Raw genomic sequence first — 23,994 nt, forward strand, 5'->3', positions numbered from 1 at the left:
GAGCCATCTCGCACGTCTTCGAGGTATCTTGTCGCTATCACACAAGTGTAATCGTGATTGTTCTATCCTAGGATTTGGAAGAACTTGATTTGTACTTGACCATTTAGGATTCCGGAAAATCTTAACATGGAAGCATTTGAATGGTTTGTCTTTTGTGTTTGACTCGGTTTGACTCGTTGTTGGAGTTGGGATTTGAATTTGAGTCGGTTTTTGGTCCGGTGTCGGTTTTGACTCTAACTAGTGTCATTGTGACCCCGTCTTCATGCATTAAACACTCCAGGTACTTTTGAAAAGTTTTAAAATGTTTTATTTTCGAAATCGTTTTAAGTTTTCCGACGTATAATTAAACACAAACTGTCGATCAAACGCTGCGATTCCTAAGCATGTTGTAGTCCGATAATCATCGGGTGTTTGTTGGAGACTCAACAGATACTGGGTATCTATAGAGCCCCCACTTTGATTGAGGCTTGGATAGGGCAAAAGTCAAAGTAGAGCCCTCAGGTCAATCGAAGATTACAACCTGGAGACCGAAGCGACGTCGAGGCGGCTCGAAATGATTCGGGCCAAGGACCTGCCGTCGGGAAGGGCGACACCAAGGTGACTTGAGGGTAAGTGCCGAGGACCTATCGTTGGGAACAGTTTAGAGTCTGTCGACTGTCCGTGCAGGTCGTTTAAAGTCCGTTAGACTACGTACAAAGGCTCGCCAGCCATAAGAAGGAGTCGTACCTGAGGCATCTTCGGGATACGTCCTTGGGTTATTTCTTATTTGCGGACAGAGGCTCGCCAGCTGTGTTGCGGATATGAAGGGGCTCGCCAGCCGTAGTGCGTATATGAAAGGGGCTCTCTAGCCACGATGCGTATATGAAAGGGGCTCGCCAGCCGCGGTGCGTATATGAAAAGGGCTCGCCAGCCGCGGTGCGTATATGAAAGGGGCTCGCCAGCCGCGGTGCGTTGTAAGGCTCGCCAGCCATATTGAATTTGGATTGATCGACTGCGGGAAATAGCCGTGTTGGATAGGCTTATTCTGGGAAGTCGTTTGAATTAGTGGACTTCGCGAGAAAGCCTCTGATATCCTGTTGGGGAATCTCGGTGTTTGTATTGAATGTTTGTGGTGTCTTAAAGGGACAGGTTTGTGAGCCTGACCTCCGTGGTCGGCGGTGATTCTTGAATCTCGAAGAGAGATAGCGGTTTTTATTACCGCTGGTTTCGTAGGAGAAGGACAGATGTGTATTCTGTCGTTTGATGTGTGTTTGGGGAGGATGAATTTAATTTCGTCTTCCCACGATCTAAGATTGATGAGTGTTGTTGAAAAATTTGTGAGAATATCGGGTTTGAATCCCGCTATTGGTTTTGTTTTTGATGGGTGGGGGCTTTTAATGCCGCCGTCGAAATTTTAAAAACAGCGAATTTGAGTTTCACTATTTTGTGCTTGAACCGACAGTTTTTATTGCCGTTGTTGAAATTTGAAGAAATAGTGAATTTAGAATTTCACTATTATTGTTGTTTGAAATGACGATTTTTATTGTCGTCGTTGAAATTTGAAGAAATAGTGAAATTGAATTTCACCATTATTGTTTTTGAAATGACAGTTTTTATTGCCGTCGTTGACACTTGAGGAAATAGTCAATTATAAATTTCATTATTATTGTTTTTTGAAATGACGGTTTTTATTGCCGTCGTTGAAATTTGAAGAAATAGTGAGTTATGAATTTCACTATTATTGTTTTTGAAGTGACGGTTTTTATTGCCGTCGTTGAAAATTTGAGGTTTGTGTGGGAAATTGGACCAAAGCCCAAAATCTCGCTGAACAAAGCAAAGGGACACCCCATTAAGGCGCGAGTCCTTTGGCGATAGAAGGGAACTTCTCTGTTTTTGTAGAAAAGACGCGAGAACAGGCTGCTCCCTATTCTCACTTCGTCTTCTCCAAATAATCGACAAAACAACAAAAAAATCGCCATTGTTGGGTCTTCTTTCTTTCTTGAGTTCGTGTCATTGCCAACATGTCATCTCAAGGTATGTAAATCCTCTTGAATCCGTTTGAATTTGTTGGTCTTTTTGTTGATTGAATTAGGGCGGAACCCTAAACCCTCGAAAATCGAATTGGGCCTTTTTGATTAAGCCATTTTCGAGCGAAATTGATGATTGTATTAGGTTAGAATTCTGTTTAGGAGTATAAGGGTGCTTTTAGTTTGCATTTTGGTCCCCGTTCCCGCTCCGTATGTTCGAAAAACCTGAATGAGACGGTAAAATCGTCTTATTTCACAATGTCAAGTTTGTTTGCTTGAGTTGTGTGCCCCACTAGGTTGTATTGTAGTCGGGGAAGACCGTGTTTGCCATATTGAACCTTTGTTGGGGTATTGTGAGCAAAATTGGAATTTTTGCTTTTGCGACGGCCTTATGTCTGTTAAAAGGAGCGTCGAATTGAGGTCAAATTGAGTCAGTTTGTTTTGAAATGGACCTTGTTGGTAGTTTAGGTCACTTTGAGACGTGATAAAAAAATCACGTTGTTTCGTTGTGGTCGTATTTTTGGAATTTTGACCTGTTTGTGCTCGAATTGGCGCAAAACTGCCTTTTCGAGCCGTGAAAAATACCCCATTGTGTCAGGAATATATTGGTTATTGGCGGGCCTTGTGTGGTTCTTGCGGAGCCGTTTTTGTTGTTGTTGTTGTTGTTGTTGTTGTTTTGACTCGTCTTTCGCTTGAAAAGATGAGCGAGTCGTTTTTTGTGTGGTTTTTTTTTGTGGATTGTTTTGTTTGGTTGGGTTCGGGCGGGATTGCCCTTGTTTTGTTTTGCAGGTTTTTTTTTAGATTTGTCCATTTTGTGTCGTCGTAATGCCGAAATTTTGCCTGATGTTTTTGTTTGTTCTTTGATTGCAGGGGAGTGTTCGGGGCCTACAGGGTCCATTGCTGAGGCTTTGGAGGACCTGTTTGGGACTGGGCCGGCTAGTACTCCGGCTAGTGTTCCTGAGGTACTAGTAGAGGACGCTTTCGCAGAGAAGGAGTCCACTGAGGAGGTTGTTAGGGCTGAGAGAGCCGTTTAGGTTCGTGAGGGGCCCGTTGTTGGGGTTGTTGGTGCTGAGGGAGCCGCTGGGGCTCGGGAGGAGCCCGTTGTTGAGGCTGCCGGTGTTGGGAGAGCTCAGACAGGGTCTGAGGCTGGTACCTCCAGGAGGAGGGTTATTAGGAGGAGGGGTCCTCGGCCGACCAGACAGGAGTTGCAGCACGTCGTTAGGGTCGTTGAGAGGCATCCTCCCCGTCGTGTGGTGTCTCGTGGGCTGAAGAGACGGAGGGCGGAGCCGGTTGAGGATGACGTTAACGTCGCGGGCTGGGAGGCCAGAAGGGTTAAAGTCCCGCGGGGGCTAAACCTGCTAGCGGCGCCTGCTTGGGCTGAGGGTTTTTACGGTAGCCAGTTGTTGCTCCAGCTAGACACTCACCTCTCCTACCGTGCACACGAGGGCCTGGTGAGTTTTACCGTTTTGTCGAGTTTTTGTCGTTTTTGACACTTCAGACCTGAATAGGTGTTCTGACGTTGTTTGTTGTTTTGATTCCAGAAGATTGGTACCATGAGGACTTTCTCAGGCTTCTCCACCTGTCCGGATTTCTACGACGTTCTCCGAGCCGGTACGAGGGCATTGATAGAGAGGTCGGCTTTGGGGCCGTTGGTGGCTGCTTGGCGGGATATTCACAGGGCTTCGATTAGGTCGAACCTTTGTCTTATCTGGGCCATATTGGACCGTTACTGGGAAACGACGTCGTTTTTCCATATGGAGTTTGGGGAGGTCGGTGTGACCTTGGAGGACTTTGCCATGATATCGGGCCTCCCATGTGGCGAGACGCCCGTTGAGTTCTCGTAGACGCCGGAGAGAGTGTCTTCCCCCGCGGTTACGGGTTTGAGTGGCATTTCTTTGCCTGAACCCTCTGACATCACTCCGTACTTGATCGCGAGCTCAGATGCGAGGGATCACTTCACGGGAGAGCGGTGGGCTACGCTCTGGCGCCGTTGGCAAGTCCGGAGGCTGAGGCTAGAGCTGACGCGCAGGAGGCGCGGTTGTGGTTGTGGTACTTCTTGGGTACCGCGTACTTTGATGACAAGGGTGAGTGCTTGTCGACCAAGATACTTCCTCTTCTTGCTGACCTCGACACTTTGGGCCAGTTTGACTGGGTTACGCCAGCTTTGGCGAGTTTTACCCGGTACTTGCACGCTACGGTGCGTCCGGAGGCGATGGGAGATGGTAGTTCTCCTGCTTTGGTTGGTACCGGCCTCATCTTGGAGGTATGAGCGTTTTTGTAGGTTTTTGTTGAGTTTAATCTTGATTTTGATTTTGATTTTGATTTGTGGTTTGATTTTCGCAATTTTTCGAAAAATTGGCTGATTTGTGTTTGCTGTGTTTGGTTACAGGCTTGGTTGTATGCTTACTTCGTCCCTCTGCGCCCGGGGACTACCGGTGGCGTTCCTTCGACCTACCCTGCTGTGAGGTCCTGAAGTCAACTTACAAGGACTGCAGGCGTCGGGTGAACGCCCTCCGAGTTGCTGACGTAAGTTGTTGTCTCTTACCCCTTTATTTTGTAGAAACAGATAGAGATAGGATGACTAGGTAGCTTAGAAAGCCCCCAGTTAATTGATTGGCCCTTTTTCGAACGCAGTTTGTCGGGTGGCCCTGGGGGCACTACACAGACGTGTCGGCCGCTGTCAGGGCGCGTTTGCGACCTCGCAGCTCCCAGCGTTTGTACCTTGAGACGGCGATCGAGCCGGTTTGGTACCTGGGCGAGCGTTTAGCTCGTCAGTGCTTTACTGAGACCTTCGTGGTATCGGTTGATCCGCCTAGGGTGTGGTTCCAAGAGTCGACACCCGACGAGGTTGAGGAGCACCTTCACGATCAGGGAGGTGATGAGCTGTTGTTGCGGGAGGCCGACTACGACACCTTTCGGTTGTCGAGGCTCGCCTGGTACTCGATCTAGGTATGTTTTCTCCTGTTCTTCGTTTTCATTATTTCTTTTGGTACAAGGGTTCGTTACCTTCGATGTGGGCACAAATTGTAGGGGGTCGATGCGTTGATGAGGGCCCAGCCCCCAGTTTTCCCAGCAGAGACCGCTTTTCAGGGGCCAGGAGCGAGGTGCTACAGCTGCACGCTCGTATGGAGTGGAGGTTGACTGTTTTTAGGGTGAGTTTCTAATCTGAATACTCCTCCTTATTCGTGTTTTTCCTTGCGTTGCATTGAACAACCTTTCTGGTTGTAGGTGTCGACCGCTAGTCATCAGGCTTTATGACGGATGGCTAACCGGTGAAGGGCACTTGCTGGTGACCTGGCTGCGAGGGAGTCTCGGCTCGCACAGGTACTTTTTGTAGGTTGTTTTTGTGTATTTTGTGTTGCATTTCACGTTTTTAGATCTCAATGATCTGTATTGTGTTTTGCAGGGTACTGCGGATCCAGCGGAGCTTGCTCGGGTCCGGGCTGAGTTGGACGCAACTAGGTCGACGATTGAGGCCCAAGGGTTGGGGATCATCAGTCGAGACCATGAGTTGAAGCGTCGTGAGGACGGGTTGCGGAGCCGAGATGAGGATATTGCCTCTCTCAGGGCTCAGCTGGCTGCGGCGGAGGAGCTTCGTGTCACGATGGAGCACGAGACGTTAAAGAGTTCTCCGGAGAGAAGGCTTGAGCAAGAGGTGGTGTCTGCCTTGGCTGCGACTCCTCGTGAGACCGAGATTGGTCTACCGGGAGGTGTTGAGTAGTTGTAGTTGTTTGTCCGTGTTTTGGACTCTCGTTTGTACATATTTAAATTTTGCGTGAGGCGATTTGTATATATGTGTTTTTGGATTGTGGCTTATTTGTGATTTTTGGCTTTTTTGTGTTGTGTTTCGGAGAAGCGCTGTCGGCTGTTAGTTCCCCTTTGCTTCGCACTAGTTCTTGCATCGTTAGTGCAGAAAACAGGCAACAGGTAGCACATACGCATAAACGTAAACACATAAAAAGCATTTGATTCAAAGCAAACTTAACCACGATGACCCGAAGTTAAAATCGAAATTTGAATGATATTTTGAAAATTCCGCGACAAGTCGTCACGTTTGGATTTTTCAAAAGGAATTGATTTGAAATTTCGAGCAATTAACTCGTGTCTTGAATTAAATTGCATTGAATTTTGTTGAAATTGATTTGTAACTCGAAAAGTCAAAACTCGAACCGTCAGGGGCGAATTTTAAAATAGATTTTTGCGAGTGTATTTGATTTGCGTTTTTGTGAGATCAAGACTCGGATTTGTGAGAGCTTGAAATTTTGAAGAAAATTGACTTCGTGTTAAAATTTTTCGAATTTTGTGGAAATGCGAAAAAAACGAAAAATTTTCGGAATTTCGACTGACATGGAAACGATCCGTCGCGGATCGGGGCGACTAGCCCTCCCCCCTTAAAAAAGTAGAGAAAAACCCGTATGTTTAAAGCTGCGTCATGGAAACCGTGTCGGATTTCGTAAAACGCGAAAATAAGGAAATGTGAGTGTGAGAAAACACAAAACATCCTGGATATGCCCGAAGAGGCGCGAGTCTTGTGGCGGGAGGTTTGAGGTGTCAGGAAGAAACACAACTTGAAAGGGACAATTCAAGGTGGGAATTCTGAGTAACAGCCCAAAGAGGCGCGAGTTGACCGGCGATAGAAGTCGGCTTCCCCCTTTTTTGGAAAAAGGCACTGATTGTTTTGTATAAATTGGGACGTTTGTGCTTCATTGTTTCATCATCGAAACACGAAAAAACATCTCTACAAAAACCTTTCTTCTTCTTCCACAAATTTATTCATGGATGTTTTCGAGAATAGGTTGCGGCATTGGTGTCCGGATTTGTCACCTTCCGAAAAGTATCAACTCGTTGTTATGGGAGTTGGTCAATTGTTGTTGCTTCATCAAGTCAAGGTGCAATCCTCATTTCTTGAAGCATGCTCTCGGTTTTGGGATTCGAAACACCATGTTTTCATTTCCCCGAAAGTCGAAATTTCTCCTCTTGCCGAAGAAGTAGGCGCCATTGGTGGATGGCCGGGTTGTGTTCTGGTGCTTTCCCCGACTCGGTTGTGTTGTATGGAGAAATTCCGTTCAATGTTGGGCTTGTCGACAAGTCAAGTCAACTTCCTCCTTGCTCCTCATGGTGTGTATATGTTGGCTCTTATCAACATTTTCTCAAACCGGTTGTATGTCAAGGTCTCGGAGGTGGCTAGGAGAAGGGCTCTTGCCTTTTGCCTAGTTCATGCATACCTCTTTGTTGATACCTTGAAGAAGGAGGAGCCAAAATGCTATGGTAGCATGACCCTTGTGCATGTGGTTGAGCAAATGGAGCATGGTAGGTATCCATCATGGTTGGTGCTTGGCGAGATCAACCAAGCTTTGGATAAGAAGGGCTCTTATGGAGAAGCTCCCTCGTTTGGATCTCCAAGGATCCTCCAAGTGTGGCTATTGGAGAGGCTAAGGTATGTAGAGCCTCTGGCCAACTCTTCTTCTTATTTCTTTCGTCACCTTACTATGAGGAAGAAGTTGTACTCGGATAGCTTTGCATCCACCGAGGCCTATTGGAGCGTGAGATTGGTGGAGGAGGGTGGTCCTCACATCCGGTGGGTGGTGCCATGGTTGCACTTGAGGTCCTTCACGGGGTTCCCCGATCCGGTTGCTAGTTCTCGTTCTTTGATGGTGGTGGGTTTGAAGGTTGCTTCCTTCATTTATCCCAAAAGGCTCATGAGGCAAATGAGGCGTCAACAAAAGGTGCCCGCTCAAGATACTCTTGTCCAAGAGAGTATCTTTCGAAACTCCGAGCTTGTGGAGGTCTTCGAAAGGTGGTGGGCCACTCGGCCGCTTTGGGAGGTACCAAACCCCGATGCCACGACATGGGTGACTCCCGCTTATGTCAAGTGGTCAAGAGCTCAAACCTTTGAGGAAAGGTACATGTCTCGTAAGGACGAGTATGTTGATTTGAAGTATAGAGAGGTTGGCAAGGCCAACCGTGCCTTCTTTGATGATTTTGTTGATGGAGTTAGCCCAGATGTTATGAGGCCACCAAAGAGGAGAAGCTCGGGTACCAAAGGGGTAGTGGGCCGCGTGTGGGATTGTCTTTGACCGAATATGGGGTCATGCAAGAGACCGGAGGCCATCGCCGTTGTAGACCCGTTGAGGATCCGTTCCGAAGAGGAAGTTCATGCTAAGCGGGCGAACAAGAAGAGCAAGGGGAGGATGTACCCCGAGGGAAAAGGCAAAGGTAGAATGGAAGAATGAAGACCTCCATTACTTACTTTATTATTATGTTGTTTTAGTGTTGTGAGTTATTATGTCGTACTAGCTATGTATTGTGTGTTTTATGCTAGTTTTACTATGTGAGGTGTCTTAGTCAACACCTTAGCTTTGGCGAGTTGTAAACTTGCCGAGATTTATTTGTTGTTGAATTTGTAATCCTTCTCATTATTAAGTAAATAAGAAGATTGCATGTGTTAAAAGAGTCTGTGAATGCTTGTTTCTTCCATCCATTTTGTAAAGGCAATTCGGTTTGAATTATCCTAAACATTGCACTTAGGAATTGGGATTTTGTGGGAAGGGAGAAAGGCTTCTTTTTTGTATTTTTGTGGGAAAGAGAATGTTTTTCCCTTTCTTCTTTTTGAGAGTTGATATGGGTGATGTTTTGTATGTGAGGATTTTTTTTTTTGATTATGGGGATAGTTGTATCCTTATTGTGTAAGAAAGGACTGCCTACGTATCCACCTGAAAAGGTGAAATCAAACCATGATTGTAGTTCAAAATGTTTTGTAGATTTATTTGGGTTTTGTGGTTGTATCCCTCTTGTATAAGAAAGGACTGCCTTCGTATCCACCAGAAGAGGTGAAATCAAACCATGCTCGTAGTTCCGGTTGTTTTTGTTTGAGTGCAAATGGATGTTGCCTTTGACAGATCAAAGGGCATTCGAAACGGGCAAGGTGCCGCAACTTAGACTCGATAAAAATTGCAATTTCAAATCACAATGCGTTGAGGAACTTGACTTGAAAGGGTTAAGGTGGTCGCTAGTTGTAAAACTAGGGTGAGGTTGTTGGTTGCTAAGGTTCAGGGGTAGTATTTCTTGAGTTGGTCTAGGTTGGTTGGGTTTGTAAAATCCTCCCCGTCTAGGTCACTCAGTCTCACTGCGCCCCCCGAAAGTATTTTCTTGACCAGGTATTGTGACACCCCCATACTCCAAGTGCCTTACCAGTACCACTTAGGTATAAGAACGTCACCGTCTCGGTTACCCGAGGCAATGATGATCATAAGACAATGAAGAAACATAATTTAAAGGTTAAATACGGTTTAAGTGATTACATGTTCCAAAACCCAACACTGTTAACTGAAATACAAGGTACTCAAACGGTCCACTAACAAAACTATCAAAACTACAAACTATCGTCTGATACAGCGGAAGACTCTTCTAACTGCCACGTGATGACTCATCCCAGCTATCCCATATGCGTCAGATCATACCTGCTCACCATCCCCGAATGGATCACCACAGTTTTTAAATCAAATAACGGGGTCAGTACTAATTACACGATACAAACCACAATGAAACAATTGCCAAACAGCTCAATCAACACATCAATCTTTAGTCTCCATAATCAATCTCCACACAACTGACTACACACTAAAGTGTGTAGTCCTGCCAAAGTACCCATCGCAACAACTACTCCACACCGCCAGTAGGGGACCGCAACCGTACCCACCAAATCCCCGCTCATCAACCACTGAGCGATAAACCCAAGTTTCCTTAATGTGCACATCCTTTCCCGTGGCGGGTTCCACTGAGGGCGAACCAAGGGCGTGAAGCCACTCCCACAAGTGACTCCACTCAGCCAGGAACGCGCCCAGAATATCACAGACAGTTATACAACAACAATCAAAAATATAAACCAACAACCGTCACAATCACCAGCAATATAATAAATCAATAACCACAATACAACCACCACATACATCATGAAACTAATACTGAGTAGGGAAAACCCTACCTGGAAAGCAACATGAAATCAGACGATCTAAGCAGCTACTCAGAATCTCTCCTCAACAAAGCCTCCTCCTATACATACACACATATTACCACTGCCGTAACCACATAATCACAAAAACCCCCAAATCCTCAAATTAGGATTTAACCAACATTAACCAAATGGTATAAAAATGATATGTAGAACTTACCCACGACACAAGGATCACAAAGGTGTAAAGAATGATGAAAACCGACACCTCTAGCTCCGGGATTTGCTAATAATGCGATGCGGATGAAACAACGTAACTTTAATCTTCTCTTTGTGTGATTTAGGTTATGAAAATTGTTTTAGGAAAAAGATGACGAAACATTATATATTAATCCCGCATTATTATCAAACCCCGTCAAATATCACCCGTTAACCGACTTACTCGATCGAGAAAGTCATGTACTCGATCGAGTGACCCTTACTCGATCGAGTGCCAAGCTTACTCGATCGAGTACCCTACAGGCAGTCTACCATTTTGCGTAAAAACATACTTACTCGACAGAGTAAGCCCCACTCGATAGAGTACCCCAAGACACATAAAACCGTAGTATTACAGTCTTCCCTCCTTAAAAAGAACTTCGTCCCCGAAGTTCAAACCACACCCAAAACAAAACACACCAACATCATCCCGACAAAACAACATAAACAAAACTCGACATAAAACTCCAAAACATACTTCCCAAACCAAACTCAACCCGACTCAAAACAACTACTAACTCTATCAAAACCAACATAAAACATGTAAAAACTCTATGCGACCATCTCCTACCCCCCTAAAAGAAACAAGGTTACGTCCCCGTAACCATACATACCTGATCAAAAAGAGACGGGTACCGCTATCTCATAGCCTCTTCCGCCTCCCATGTAGCCTCCTCAACCTCATGGTTAGACCAAAGAACCTTAAGCAACACTGTCTCACCATGTCTAGTTTTCCTAACCTTTCGATCAAGAATCTTCTTAGGCACCTCAAGATAAGACAATGACTCATCCAGCTCTATGTTCTCTACCTCTAACACATGTGACGGATCACTAACATACTTTCGCAGCTGAGATACATGAAACACATTTTGCACCCTATCCAAAAGAGACGGTAAAGCCAACTGATAAGCAACCTCACCCACACGATCTAAGATCTCATACGGTCCTATGAACTTCTGACTCAGCTTCCCTTTCTTACCAAATCTCATGACCCCACGCATAGGAGACACTTTCAAAAGAACCTTGTCCCCAACCTGAAACTCTATATCCCGTTGATGTAGATTAGCATAACTCTTTTGTCGATCCTGGGCCGCTCTCATCCTCTGTCTGATCAGCATAATCTCTTCCACCATCTCATGTACCATCTCTGGTCCCAAAACCACTGCCTCAGCACTATCGTCCCAACAAATCGGACTCCTACATCTCCGCCCATATAAAGCCTCAAATGGCGCCATGCCAATACTGGTGTGATAGCTGTTGTAAGAAAACTCAATCAAATCCAGTCTCTGCTCCCAGCTACCACAAAAATCCATAACACAAGCTCGCAACATATCCTCTAGAGTCTTGATGGTCCTCTCAGTCTGGCCATCTGTCGCAGGATGAAATGTTGTACTCATCTTTAAGGTAGTTCCCAAAGACTCCTGCAACTCTTTCCAAAACCGTGAGATGAATCTCGAATCTCTATCAGATACTTTGTCCTTAGGCACACCATGCAGTCGAACCACGTTCTTCCGATAAGCCAAAGCTAACTGTGTCTTAGTCCATGTATCTTTCATTGGCACAAAATGAGCTGACTTGGTCAGTCGGTCCACTATAACCCATATCATATTGTTACCCTGTTGACTCTTAGGTAAACCTACTATAAAATCCATAGAAATGGACTCCCACTTCCACTCAGGTACCTCAAGAGACTGAATCTTACCTTATGGTCGTCGCTGCTCCCCTTTCACTCTCTGACAAGTCAAACAACGAACCACGAATTCAGCTATTTCTTTCTTCATCCCAGGCCACCAGAAAGTCTTCTTCAAATCTTTATATTACTTGTCACCGCCTGGATGTACCAAGTATGGTGTGCAATGAGCCTCTGTCATGATCATCTTTTTCAACTCCTCATCATTAGGAACACACCACCTCCCATCAAATCTCACACTACCATCTGTATGAATAGAGAATCTAGACACTGTCCCTTTCTCTACTCCAACTCTCCACTCCTCAATCTTCGGATCCGACGCCTGTTTACTGCGAATGTCATCATAAAGGTCTGGCTCCACTGCCAAATCCCCCATAGCATCCCCTTTCTGGATCATATGTATCCCGAACTTCCCCACCTCATCTCTCAATCTCATCAAAGATATAGCTGTGTATAAAGAATACACACTCTTCCTGCTCAAAGCATCTACAACCACATTGGCTTTCCCTTCATGGTAGATAAGTCCATGTCATAATCACCAATCAACTCCATCCACCTCCTCTGTCCCATGTTCAACTCCTTTTGAGTGAAGATGTACTTGAGACTCTTGTGATATGAAAATACCTTAAAGGTCGCCCCATATAGGTAATGTTTCCAAATCTTAAGAGCAAACACAACTGCACCCAACTATAGATCATGTGTCGTGTAGTTCTCCTCATAAGGCTTCAATTGCCTAGAAGCATAAACAATCACTTTCCCATTTTGCATCAACACACAACCCAGCCCATTATTTGAAGCATCCGTATACACCTCAAAGTTCTCACTCCCTTCAGGCAATGCTAAGATCGGAGCTGTGGTCAAACGCTCCTTTAATGTCTGGAACGCTGTCTCACAACTGTCATCCCAACGAAACCTGTTCTCTTTCCTCATCAAGGCTGTCATAGGTCTAGCTATCTTGGAGAAATCTTTCACGAACCGTCGATAATACCCTGCTAAACTCAAGAAACTCCTGATCTCAGCCACATTCTTTGGTGCTTCCCACTTGGTAACTGCTTCAATCTTCGCAGGATCCACAGCTACCCCTTTCTTTGAAATCACATGCCCCAGGAAAGCTACCTCTTCTAACCAGAACTCACACTTGGACAACTTGGCATACAACTGATGATCTCGCAAAGTCTACAACACAATCCTCAAATGCTCCTCATGCTCCTCTTTAGTCTTAGAAAAGACTAAGATATCATCTATGAAACCACCACAAACTTATCCAAGAACTGACTGAAGACCCGGTTCATCAAATCCATAAACACAGCAGGTGCATTAGATAACCCAAACGGCATTACCACATACTCATAATGACCATACCTCGACGTGAAAGATGTCATTGGTACGTACTCCTCTCGAATCTTCACCTGATGGTAACCCGACCTCAAATTAATCTTAGAAAAGACTACTGCACCACTCAACTGGTCAAACAAATCATCTATCCTTGCAAAGGATACTTGTTCTTTACCGTTACTCTGTTCAGCTCCCTATAGTCGATGCACAACCTCAAGCTCCCATCTTTCATCTTCACAAACAGAACTGGTGCTCCCCACGATGATACACTAGGTCTAATGTATCCCCTCTCAATCAAATCATCCAGCTGCTTTCTTAGCTCCTCCAACTCCTTAGGACCCATACGATACGGTGCCTTAGAGATTGGCCCCGTTCCCGGTTTCAGCTCAACACTGAAATCTATCTCCCTCTTCGGTGGTAACCTCGGAATCTTGTCTAGAAGGACATCTGGAAACTCAACCACCACTGGTATCTGCTCAATTTTCGGACTCTCCACTCTATGATCCCTCACATGTCACAAGATCAACGGGCACCTCTTCCTTATATAGGACTTTAAGGCCACTGCTGCAATCAACTTAACTTTAGGTTTGACAACAAACCCACGATAAGACACACTAATCCCCTTAAGACCTCTCAAAGAAACTCTCTTTTGATGGCAATCTATCTTAGCCTTGTACTTTCCCAACCAATCAATCCCAACTATCATCTCAAAACCATCTAAAGGAAACTCTAACAAGTCTACAGGTAGATCAACTTGCCCAACTATCATGGATATACCTTTATACAACCTCCCACAAGATACAGACTCACCCGAAGGTATAAAAACTTCCTCTCTTATAGACTCATACTCACTCAAACCCAACCTTTTAACCTGACTCGATGATACAAACGACTGTGATGTTCCCGGATCAAACAAAACAAAGGTATAAACACCATTAACAAGAAATGTACCGGTGATAACGTGAGCATCATCCTCAGCTGCTTTCTTCTCCATCATAAACAGCTTGCCACAGGTCTTCTGCCCACCTCCCTGGACAGTACTAGTTGAGGTCGTCGGTTTAGCACCCGACCCATGGTTGTTGTTAGTGTTTGTAGCCAGTTTCTGATAAGAATTACCGCCATTGCGGTTAGCCCCACCATTGTTGCTCTGACCTCCCCTGTTGTTCCATGACCCAGCCGGCCTGTTACTAGCATAACTCTGTGTAGGACCATGTGAGAAACTCCCCGGTGACGGTCTCTGGAAACGCCTACTCACCGCACTGGTGCACTCATGTCTCTTGTGGCCCACACCGCCACGGTTATAACAGGTCATACCCCCAACTACCACCACCATTACCATGACCACGCCCGTATGAAACCCCAGCACTAAACCCCGAGCCCGATGAATATGCTCTCACCTGATTATGGTTACTCTTCTTGTAGCTGGACTGACCACCCCCTTCGCTCTCAGCTTTCCTCTTCTCAGCACCCCTCTCCTTGGTCATCTCAACCAACCTCTCAGCCCTCGCAGCTCGATCATAGACTTCCTTCACATCTGTAAGAACTCCCACCGGTAGCTTCTCCATAATCTTGGGGGTCAACCCCTTCTCAAACCTCAAAGCTAAGTTCTCCTCACTCAGCCCCATGTCCTCATCATACCTGGACTTCTCATTAAACTTGCGGTAGTGCTCAGCTACCGTCATATCGGATGTCATCTTAAAATCATCAAACTCTTCCCTCAGCTTACTCCTCACATGTTCCGGCACAAACTCACGTCTCATCGCTTTCCTGAACTCATCCCAAGGTATCGCAGGTAGCCCCTAATTCATATACATCTCCCTAGCACTCACCTTAACCTTATCCCACCACTCACCGGCCGCTTCCCTCAAGTAGAACGCAGCTTATTCCACTTTCATCTCCTCCGGGCAATGAACTAACTCAAGAATGTTCTCCATCTCTCTGTGCCAATTATCCAACAGTATTGGCGCCCCAGTCCCCTTATACTCCTTAGGGTTTAACCTAGCTATGTGAATGCCGATTTTGGAGTGATCAGCATCCTTATCCTTTCCCACTCATTTCAAAGCTTCCGTAAGAGCATCTTGGTGCTCCAACATCTTCACTATGTCATCCACGGTTATACTCTCAGCTCTAGCATACAAGGCGGTTCTTTTCGGCGGCATCTTATAACTATATAAGAAAAGGTAGATATAAACACATATCCCACATCTCAAACATGCATACGACCTATATAAAACCCACTCGATCGAGCCCCTACACCTACTCGATCGAGTTGAGGTCACTCGATCGAGTTGCCCCACCTACTCGATCGAGTACCTCGACTCTAGAACCTGATCAGAAAACTCCCAAAATCACACTCGATCGAGTTGACTAGCCACTCGATCGAGCTGACCCCACTCGATCGAGTGCCCCTACCTGCTCGATCGAGCGCCCAAAAACCTGCTTCTGCCCAGAAAACATAAAACTACCTACTCGATCGAGTCAGACCCACTCGATCGAGCCTCTCACCTACTCGATCGAGTGCCCCCCCCACTCGATCGAGTCATGCAGACTCGTATAACTACCCGCATGCTTATCTTCCTTCCCCAACTTTATATACAACTTTTATACTACCAACATAACGACAACAACAATACATACATATATGCGCAACCCTTTATATACTCAAACAAACAACTTTACTTCCGTATTTCTAACATGCCACATTATAAAACAATCAACGAGCCTTCATTCACCCAACATACAAATAACATAATCATCATCTTCATTCCATACCTCCTATCCCCCACATTCATACATCCACCGATTCACCACATGTTATTATATAGACATACAAATAAGAAGATAACACATACGATCCCGACACGCACCCCATGTGACCGGTTCAAAATTGTAGGGCGAGTTCGCGACTTTAGGACGTCTCCCAAGCCTTTGCATTAGCTCCTACAACTTCTACCCCGGGTTCATTTTAATTTGACTCCCTATGTTCATTAGGTTCATTGGTTACAGGTTTCAGGATCGTTGCTCTAATACCACTTTGTGACACCCCCATACTCCAAGTGCCTTACCAGGACCACTTAGGTATAAGAACATCATCGTCTCGGTTACCCGAGGCAATGATGATCATAAGACAATGAAGAAACATAATTTAAAGGTAAAATACGGTTTAAGTGATTACATGTTCCAAAACCCAAAACTGTTAACTGAAATACAAGGTACTCAAACGGTCCACTAGCAAAACTATCAAAACTACAAACTATCGTCTAACACAGCAGAAGACTCTTCTAACTGCCACGTGATGACTCATCCCAGCTATCCCATATGCGTTATATCATACCTGCTCAATAACTGCTCACCATCCCCGAATGGATCACCACAATTTTTAAAACAAATAACGGGGTCAGTACTAATTACACGATACAAACCTCATTGAAACAAATGCCAAACAGCTCAATCAACACATCAATCTCCAGTCTCCACAATAAATCTCCACACAACTGACTACACACTAAAGTGTGTAGTCTTGCCAGAGTGCCCATCGCAATAAGTACTCCATACCGCCCATGGGGAACCGCAGCCGTACCCACCAAATCCCCGCTCATCAACCACTGAGCGATAAACCCAAGTTTCCTTAATGTGCACATCCCCTCCTGTGGCGGGTTCCACAGAGGGTGAACCAAGGGCGTGAAGCCACTCCCGCAAGTGACTCCACTCAGCCAAGGACGCGCCCCGAATATCACAGACAGTTATACAACAACAATCAACAATATAACAAAAAACCGACACAATCGCCAGCAATATAATAAATCAATAACCACAATACAACCACCACACAAATCATGTAACTAATACTGAGTAGGGAAAACCTTACCTGGAAAGCAACACGAAATCAGATGATCTAAGCAGCTACTCAGAATCTCTCCTCAATAAAGCCTCCTCCTATACATACACACATATTACCACTACCGTAACCACATAATCACAAAAACCCCCAAATCCCCAAATTAGGGTTTAACCAACATTAACCAAATGGTATTAAAATGATATGTAGAACTTAACCACGACACAAGGACCACAAGGTGTAAAGAATGATGAAAACCGACACCTCTAGCTCCGGGATTTGCTAATAATGCGATGCGGATGAAACAACGTAACTTTAATCTTCTCTTTGTGTGATTTAGGTTATGAAAAGTGTTTTAGGAAAAAGATGACGAAACATTATATATTAATCCCGCATTATTAACAAAACCCGTCGAATATCACCCGTTAACCGACTTACTCGATCGAGTAAGTCATGTACTCGATCGAGTGACCCTTACTCGATCAAGTGCCAAGCTTACTCGATCGAGTACCCTACAATCAGTCTACTATTTTGCGTAAAAACATACTTACTCGACAGAGTAAGCCCCACTCAATAGAGTATCCCAAGACACATAAAACCGTAGTATTACAGGTATGTGATGCGTGTATTTTATATAAGGTTTTTACCTCATTTTTACACGCATTTCTGTACTATTTATGTAGCATCTGGCTACAAATACCCCCGAATATTCTACTTTGGTTCGTTTTATGTAAATTGCAGGAATAAACCAAAGAGGAGTTAAATCGAGCCTAAATTCGTCCCATTTGCATGTATTTGTGGAGAATAAGGAGCCAGAGTTTTGAATCTAACACTTTGAAGACACGTGAGCTGGTTTCGGAAGGTGTTATAATGTCTAACGTGCTAAAATAGCTCGATCGACTACTTTTCTAGTCGATCGAATGCTTTATATACTGAAGGTTACTCGATCGAGCAGTTCGAGTATTCAATCGAGAAGACATTACAAGGAGTTACTCGATCGAGTGGTTTATTTCCACTCGTTCGAGGAGTTTTGTGCTTAGTTGTTCGATCGAGTGGTTTATTTCCACTCGATCGAGTGGTTTGGCCTGTTATAGACTTTTTTCCGCCTAATTTCGTATGGGCTTTTGCAATTAAGTTATGGATTAGGTTTAGAGAGGATTTTCGCTTACTACTAATATAGTAGACTGCGTAACTCTCCTCAATCACTTTTACTCTATCATTTCCTACTGTTTCTTGGATTTTTCTCTCCTTCTACTCTTTTTCTACTCGAATTCGGATTTGTGATCGGTACTATTATTTCCTTCTTAATTCCTTAATCTTAATTGTTGCTTTATTTCTTTTTTTCCTTATTTGCTATCATCTTTACCCTATTCAATCTTTATTAGCTTTGTTAGTATGTTTGGTTTCAATTATCTATATGTTATTGTTGTTGATTCAATAGTGATGCATAGCTAATTCCCTTTTGCTAAGACTAAGGGGATCCATGATTATGAAGGGATAGTAATCGATTTATTAGGTTAATGCTGGTGTAGTCTTTGTTGTTAATTGCTGCATTTGTCTGTTTCTGTCTAATTGAGTCGACGCAATTAGGCATTTAAATCATAGTAAACCTTGACCTGGACCGAAAGGTTGGAAAGGGTGAGACTCGTAGCGAACAATAGGGCACTATAGTGAGGGCGAAAGCTAAGCTATTTGTGCTTTAGGGGGAATTGAGACCGAAAGGAGATATTCACTGCTCCTTAGACTATACTTGCACTAACCTGAAACCTAGATTACTTGACTGAATGATCATGGTGAACCGCCTGTCTTAGCTGTTTTCCTTATCTGCTTAATCCCTTTTCTCTGCCTTATTCTCTTTCTTATTCCCATTAGTTTAGAACAATCAATCAATTAAAACCCCCCAATTTGGTTACCGTGACAAACTTAGGCAAAGCTGACATTTTCCCATCTCCCTGTGGAAATCGACCCGACTTCCCTAGCTATATTAGTTAGAGCCAGTTGGTTATTTTTGATAGGTATAAGACTGCCCTGTCAAATTTTGGCGCTGTTGCCGGGGAGGTGGCGCAATTTTGTTGCTTTATTTAAGTTTGTTTCTCGTCTCAAGGAATTTATTCCTTGAGACTGATCTCATTTCTGCAAATTTTTTCATTAGTTTTGCAGGTTATCTGTTTTGCTTTGTAAATTCTATTTGCCAGAATGCCGAATATAGCCAGCCATTCAGAGCCGCATGTGGAATCCCTTCCAAAAGGTTTCTTACTACCCATTACTGATTCGGGAACCTTTGGAATCCACCCATCTTACATACAGCTGGTCGAGAGAAATCTCTTTAGGGGGGTGCCTGAAGAAGATCCATGCAGGCATATAGAATCACATTTCAGAGTATTGCTCTACCATTCCTCTTGTTCTTCTGGGTGACACAGACAAAGTGAAGGGAGCTCTTTTTCCCTTTTCTTTAGCTGATGATGCCCGGGAATGGTTGAGGGATCTAGATAGGGAGGCAGCCGGTGTAACCGACTGGAGTTCCCTTGCTTTGGCCTTTTACAGGCGATATTTCCCACCGCAGCGCACTAATGCCTTAAGAGCTCAAATCACTTCTTTTGAGCAACTACCTACTGAAGATTTGGAAGGGGCGTGGGCGAGGTTCAAGAAGCTTGTCCGTTCTGTGCCTCACCATGGTCTCAAGAGTTGGTTCCTTTGTACCCAGTTCTACAACGGGTTATATCGAAACCAAAGAGCTATTCTTGATATTGTAGCTAAGGGGAGATTCACGAAGAATGTTGAAGATGACCAAGTCTGGCGCCTTATTGAAGAAATGGCTATTCATGTTTCAGAATATGGAAATCCCCGAGGTAGTGAGCAAGTTAACAAGTTGGTAACAGCTGCAGTGGAAAGTCCTAGCAAAAGTCTAGGTAATGTGGAGATTACGGAAGCTACAGGTGAGAGTGCACAGATTTGTTCAATTACTGAGCATGTGGAGATACGTGGTAGAGGTGGCATGGAAGGGCATGACCCTATTGAGTGTCTGGCAAGTATAGAGCGCGTCCTTGCTTATCAGAAATACAAGAAAGGAGTCCCTTTTTCCCAATTGTACGAGGAAATGAAGAATGTTTCTACTCTTTCTACGCCGGCGCCGCAGCCGGTCTCTCCTTCTGCAAACGAGGAAATTGCCGAACTGAAATCCTTGATGTTGAACTTAACACAACAGTTTGGGGAGAAATGTAGCAAGAATGAAACCGTCATAGTGGAGTTGAGAGAACAAGTCGCGCAGTTAACACTCGCGAAAGACCAAGCCAACCTTCTACCGACATGCGATCCGGTTAATGCAACGAATCTCCAAAGTGGCCTTGTTCATGAGGGGCGAAAAGTACCAGAAGACGGGGTTGTGACAGCTGATAATACCCCGGATAATGATTTGGATGAATTTCTAGACGAAATCCTTGCTGCGTGTTCTTCAGATACTCGATCGAGTGAAAAATCTACTCGATCGAGTGAAATAATTCATCCCATCACTCGATCGAGTGATAATTGTGATCGATCGAGTAGTGACCAAATCACAGATGGTCGATCGAGTATTATTCTTACTCGATCGAGTAAAATAGCTGAAGAAATCACTCGATCGAGTGATAAAAATGATCGATCGAGTAAGCCTGAAAAAGAGATCACTCGATCGCGTGAAGAAAGTGGTCGATCGAGTAAAAGCCAATATGAAACCACTCGATCGAGTGGTAAAAGTGCTCGATCGAGTACCAGAAGCAGCGGAGACCCTATTTTGCTATCTAATTCCGCAACCGTGTCATCTTCCCCTACTGTGGAGACATCACGCACTGATAAAGGTGATGTGACCATAATTAGAGCATATTTAGTCCCCGAATTAGCCTTGTTGCCATGCTTTTTAGTGCATATTTGGGTCGTTTATTGTCTTTAGTCCTTTGTTTTGCATATTGTTTGAGGTTTTGTGTCCTTGGTAGGAAAGGAGTGCAAACCTTGCATTTTCATGGCAAAATGAAGCTAAATTGATTGAATTCAATGACCAAGCATCAAAGAGAAGACAAGATTAGAAGGCCTTTGTACATACTATAGTAGATGGGCAATGATGAGAAAAGATCCTTGCATCCCCGAGGAAATCTTCAAGGATTTTATGAAGAAAAAGGAAGAAAAGAAGAAGGAAAGAAGCTGTGAGACAATCCGAGCGGATTGTCCACAAGACGCCCGTCCAGCAACCACAATCCGAGCGTCTTCCCCCTGTGGACGCCCGTCCAAAACATGCCCAATCCGCCCGTCTTCCCCATCTGGACGCCCGTCCAGAATCACCAGAATCCGCCCGTCCAGTGCCCTGGACGCCCGGATTCTCTAACAGCCATTTCGTCTTCTACAAGCTTCAAGGAAGGATGCACATATTTTTCTAAGACCGGCAAAAAGGAGACCGGAGTCTCCCTAGAGATCGACGATTCCTCAAGGACTTAATCGTCATTTAAGCCCTTAGTAAACTCTAATTTATGTAACTAATCCCCACTATAAATACCCCATTAGGCTAATTAGAAGAGAATGTTCTTCTTAGCAATCTTTAGTGTAGTTAATATTAATCAAATCTCTCTTTAATCTTGTAATCAACATTTAATCAAGTTTTAATACAAGTTTCATTTCCTTAATCTCTCTCTTGTTCATCCTTTGTTTTGGGTAATTGAAGATTATTTGAGTTATTATTGGGAGATTGACAACCTTCCAATCAATCATCAAGTACTTCTATTATTCTTTGCTTTATTATTGGAATCATTAGTAGGTATAATTCTCTTAATCCCTTTTTAATTATTGTTAATCATTTTCATTTATTTATCATGTTTCACTTTGTTGGTATGATTGACAACCTTGCTAGCATGTTCAACATGATAATGAGTGAGTAGTTTCCTTAGCTAGGGTTAATGGGGAATTAGGGGAAACCAAAATGGGGAATGATTCATGCTTAAATTAATATGTTTTCATAGTTTATTTGCTTGCTTGTTGTGATCTCAACTTATGCACATGTTATGTTTGATGAAATGCGAGCCTATGAATCCTTGCATTTTTTACCCATCACCTATCTTTTCAATGAGACTTGTAAGACATAAACCAACTCGAGTCTCATTAGACCATGCATATAGTTGAGTAGGGAAGATTAAGTCGACTTGTAGGTGTTGTACAATCTAATCGATTCGGCTCCGGGACCCAAACTTTCCTAGGATTGTAAGATGTTAACCAACTCGATCCATCACAACAATAATTGTTTGCTTATAATTTGAGAATATGTTTGTATGATCAATTCCCATGAATCCCCTATGACCCCATGACACCCTAGTGCCTTTTATCAATTGTTTACATCCTTTTTTAATAATCTTGCTTGTTTACTTTCATTGCTATTTAGTTTAGTGATCTTCTACTTCAAACCCCAAATTGTGACACCCTTAGACACCACTAGTTGCAATAGAAAATCTCATCTCAATTCCTGTCCCTTGAGATCCGACCTTTACTTGCCTCTTTACTAATTGTAGAGTTTCATGTTGGGCAAAAGGTGTTGCTGTTTAATGCCCGATTGCGATTATTTCCTGGGAAGCTGAAGTCCAGGTGGAGTGGTCCTTATACGGTGACGGCTGTTACCAAATTTGGATCCGTGGAGCTCGAAGATTCCGAAGGAAGTAGGTTCAAGGTGAATGGGCAATATGTGAAGCATTATCACGAGGCAAATGAAGCAGACAATCATGTTGAAGTATTATACTTCGACGAGCTTGACACGCCAGTTAATTGATGCCAGAAAGGTCGTGCGGGACCTCTTAAACCTGCGCTCTCCGGGAGGCAGCCCGGACTGATTTATTGTATTTTTGTTGAACTATTTCCTTTCCTGTAGCTTTATGTTAAACTTTAGACGCTTTTCTATACTCCCTTTGTTTTCTCCTTGCTTTTTATTCGCGTTTTGCAGGTAAATCCACTCGATCGAGCACTTTCGGGATAATATTCACTCGATCGAGTGATATATATACTCGATCGACAAGCTGCATAATCACATTTACTCGATCGGTTGATTATTTTACTCGATCGAGCCCTTCCAGACACTAGTTCACTCGATCGAGCTATTCCAAGCTACTCGATCGAGTAGTTTTATCTTCCAGCTTCTACTTTACGTCTATTGAGCTACTGCTTGACTTCCTTTGACCTCCCATGTTCATGGTCAGTTTGGGGAGGTCCCTCTTCACGACGTTTTGTAAGTATTCCGACTCCACTTATCCTTTTCTCCTCAGTTTGCATTTCTTTCCCTATTTTTGGTACAATGAGGGCATTGTACGGTTTGGTTTGGGGAGGTATGCATCCATATCTGTGTCTGCATGTTTTCTTGCATTTTCGCTTGCTTGCACGTTTCATTATTTTCGCATGCATTGTCGTTTTTAATTCATAAAATCACATAAAATTCAAAAATTTTCACGTTTAATTTGAGTCGTAACGTTTGAACTTTGACGCTACATTGAATCCTTACTTTAGCCTTGCATATTCTTGACATTTAGTTGGCATGATTATGTGCCTGATCTACGAGTTTTTGTTTCTCTCTTATCTGAACGAATAGACTTGACTCATATATCGGCAAGCTACATTACATTCTGAGGTTAGAACTTTATAAACTGGTGACATTCATGACCGGTTTCATTTAGGATGTGAGTAGTATTCCCTTTAAGACATGTAACATCAAATTGCATAAGCATGAGTCTAGTCTTCTTAATACCTGTATGCATTCGGTCGGTGGATGGTGACACATGTTAGGAGAGGCAGTTCCCTTTTATTTCATTCTACCCATGAGCCCCACACAGCCAAATTGCCTTTTTGTCCTATTAGCTACTATCTATAATTTTTCCTACCCTAGCCGAGCTAGTGATGTGTAGCTGTTTGGAATGAT

The sequence above is a fragment of the Silene latifolia genome, chromosome 1 (genome assembly GCF_048544455.1).
Source record: "Silene latifolia isolate original U9 population chromosome 1, ASM4854445v1, whole genome shotgun sequence".
NCBI lineage: Eukaryota > Viridiplantae > Streptophyta > Magnoliopsida > Caryophyllales > Caryophyllaceae > Silene > Silene latifolia.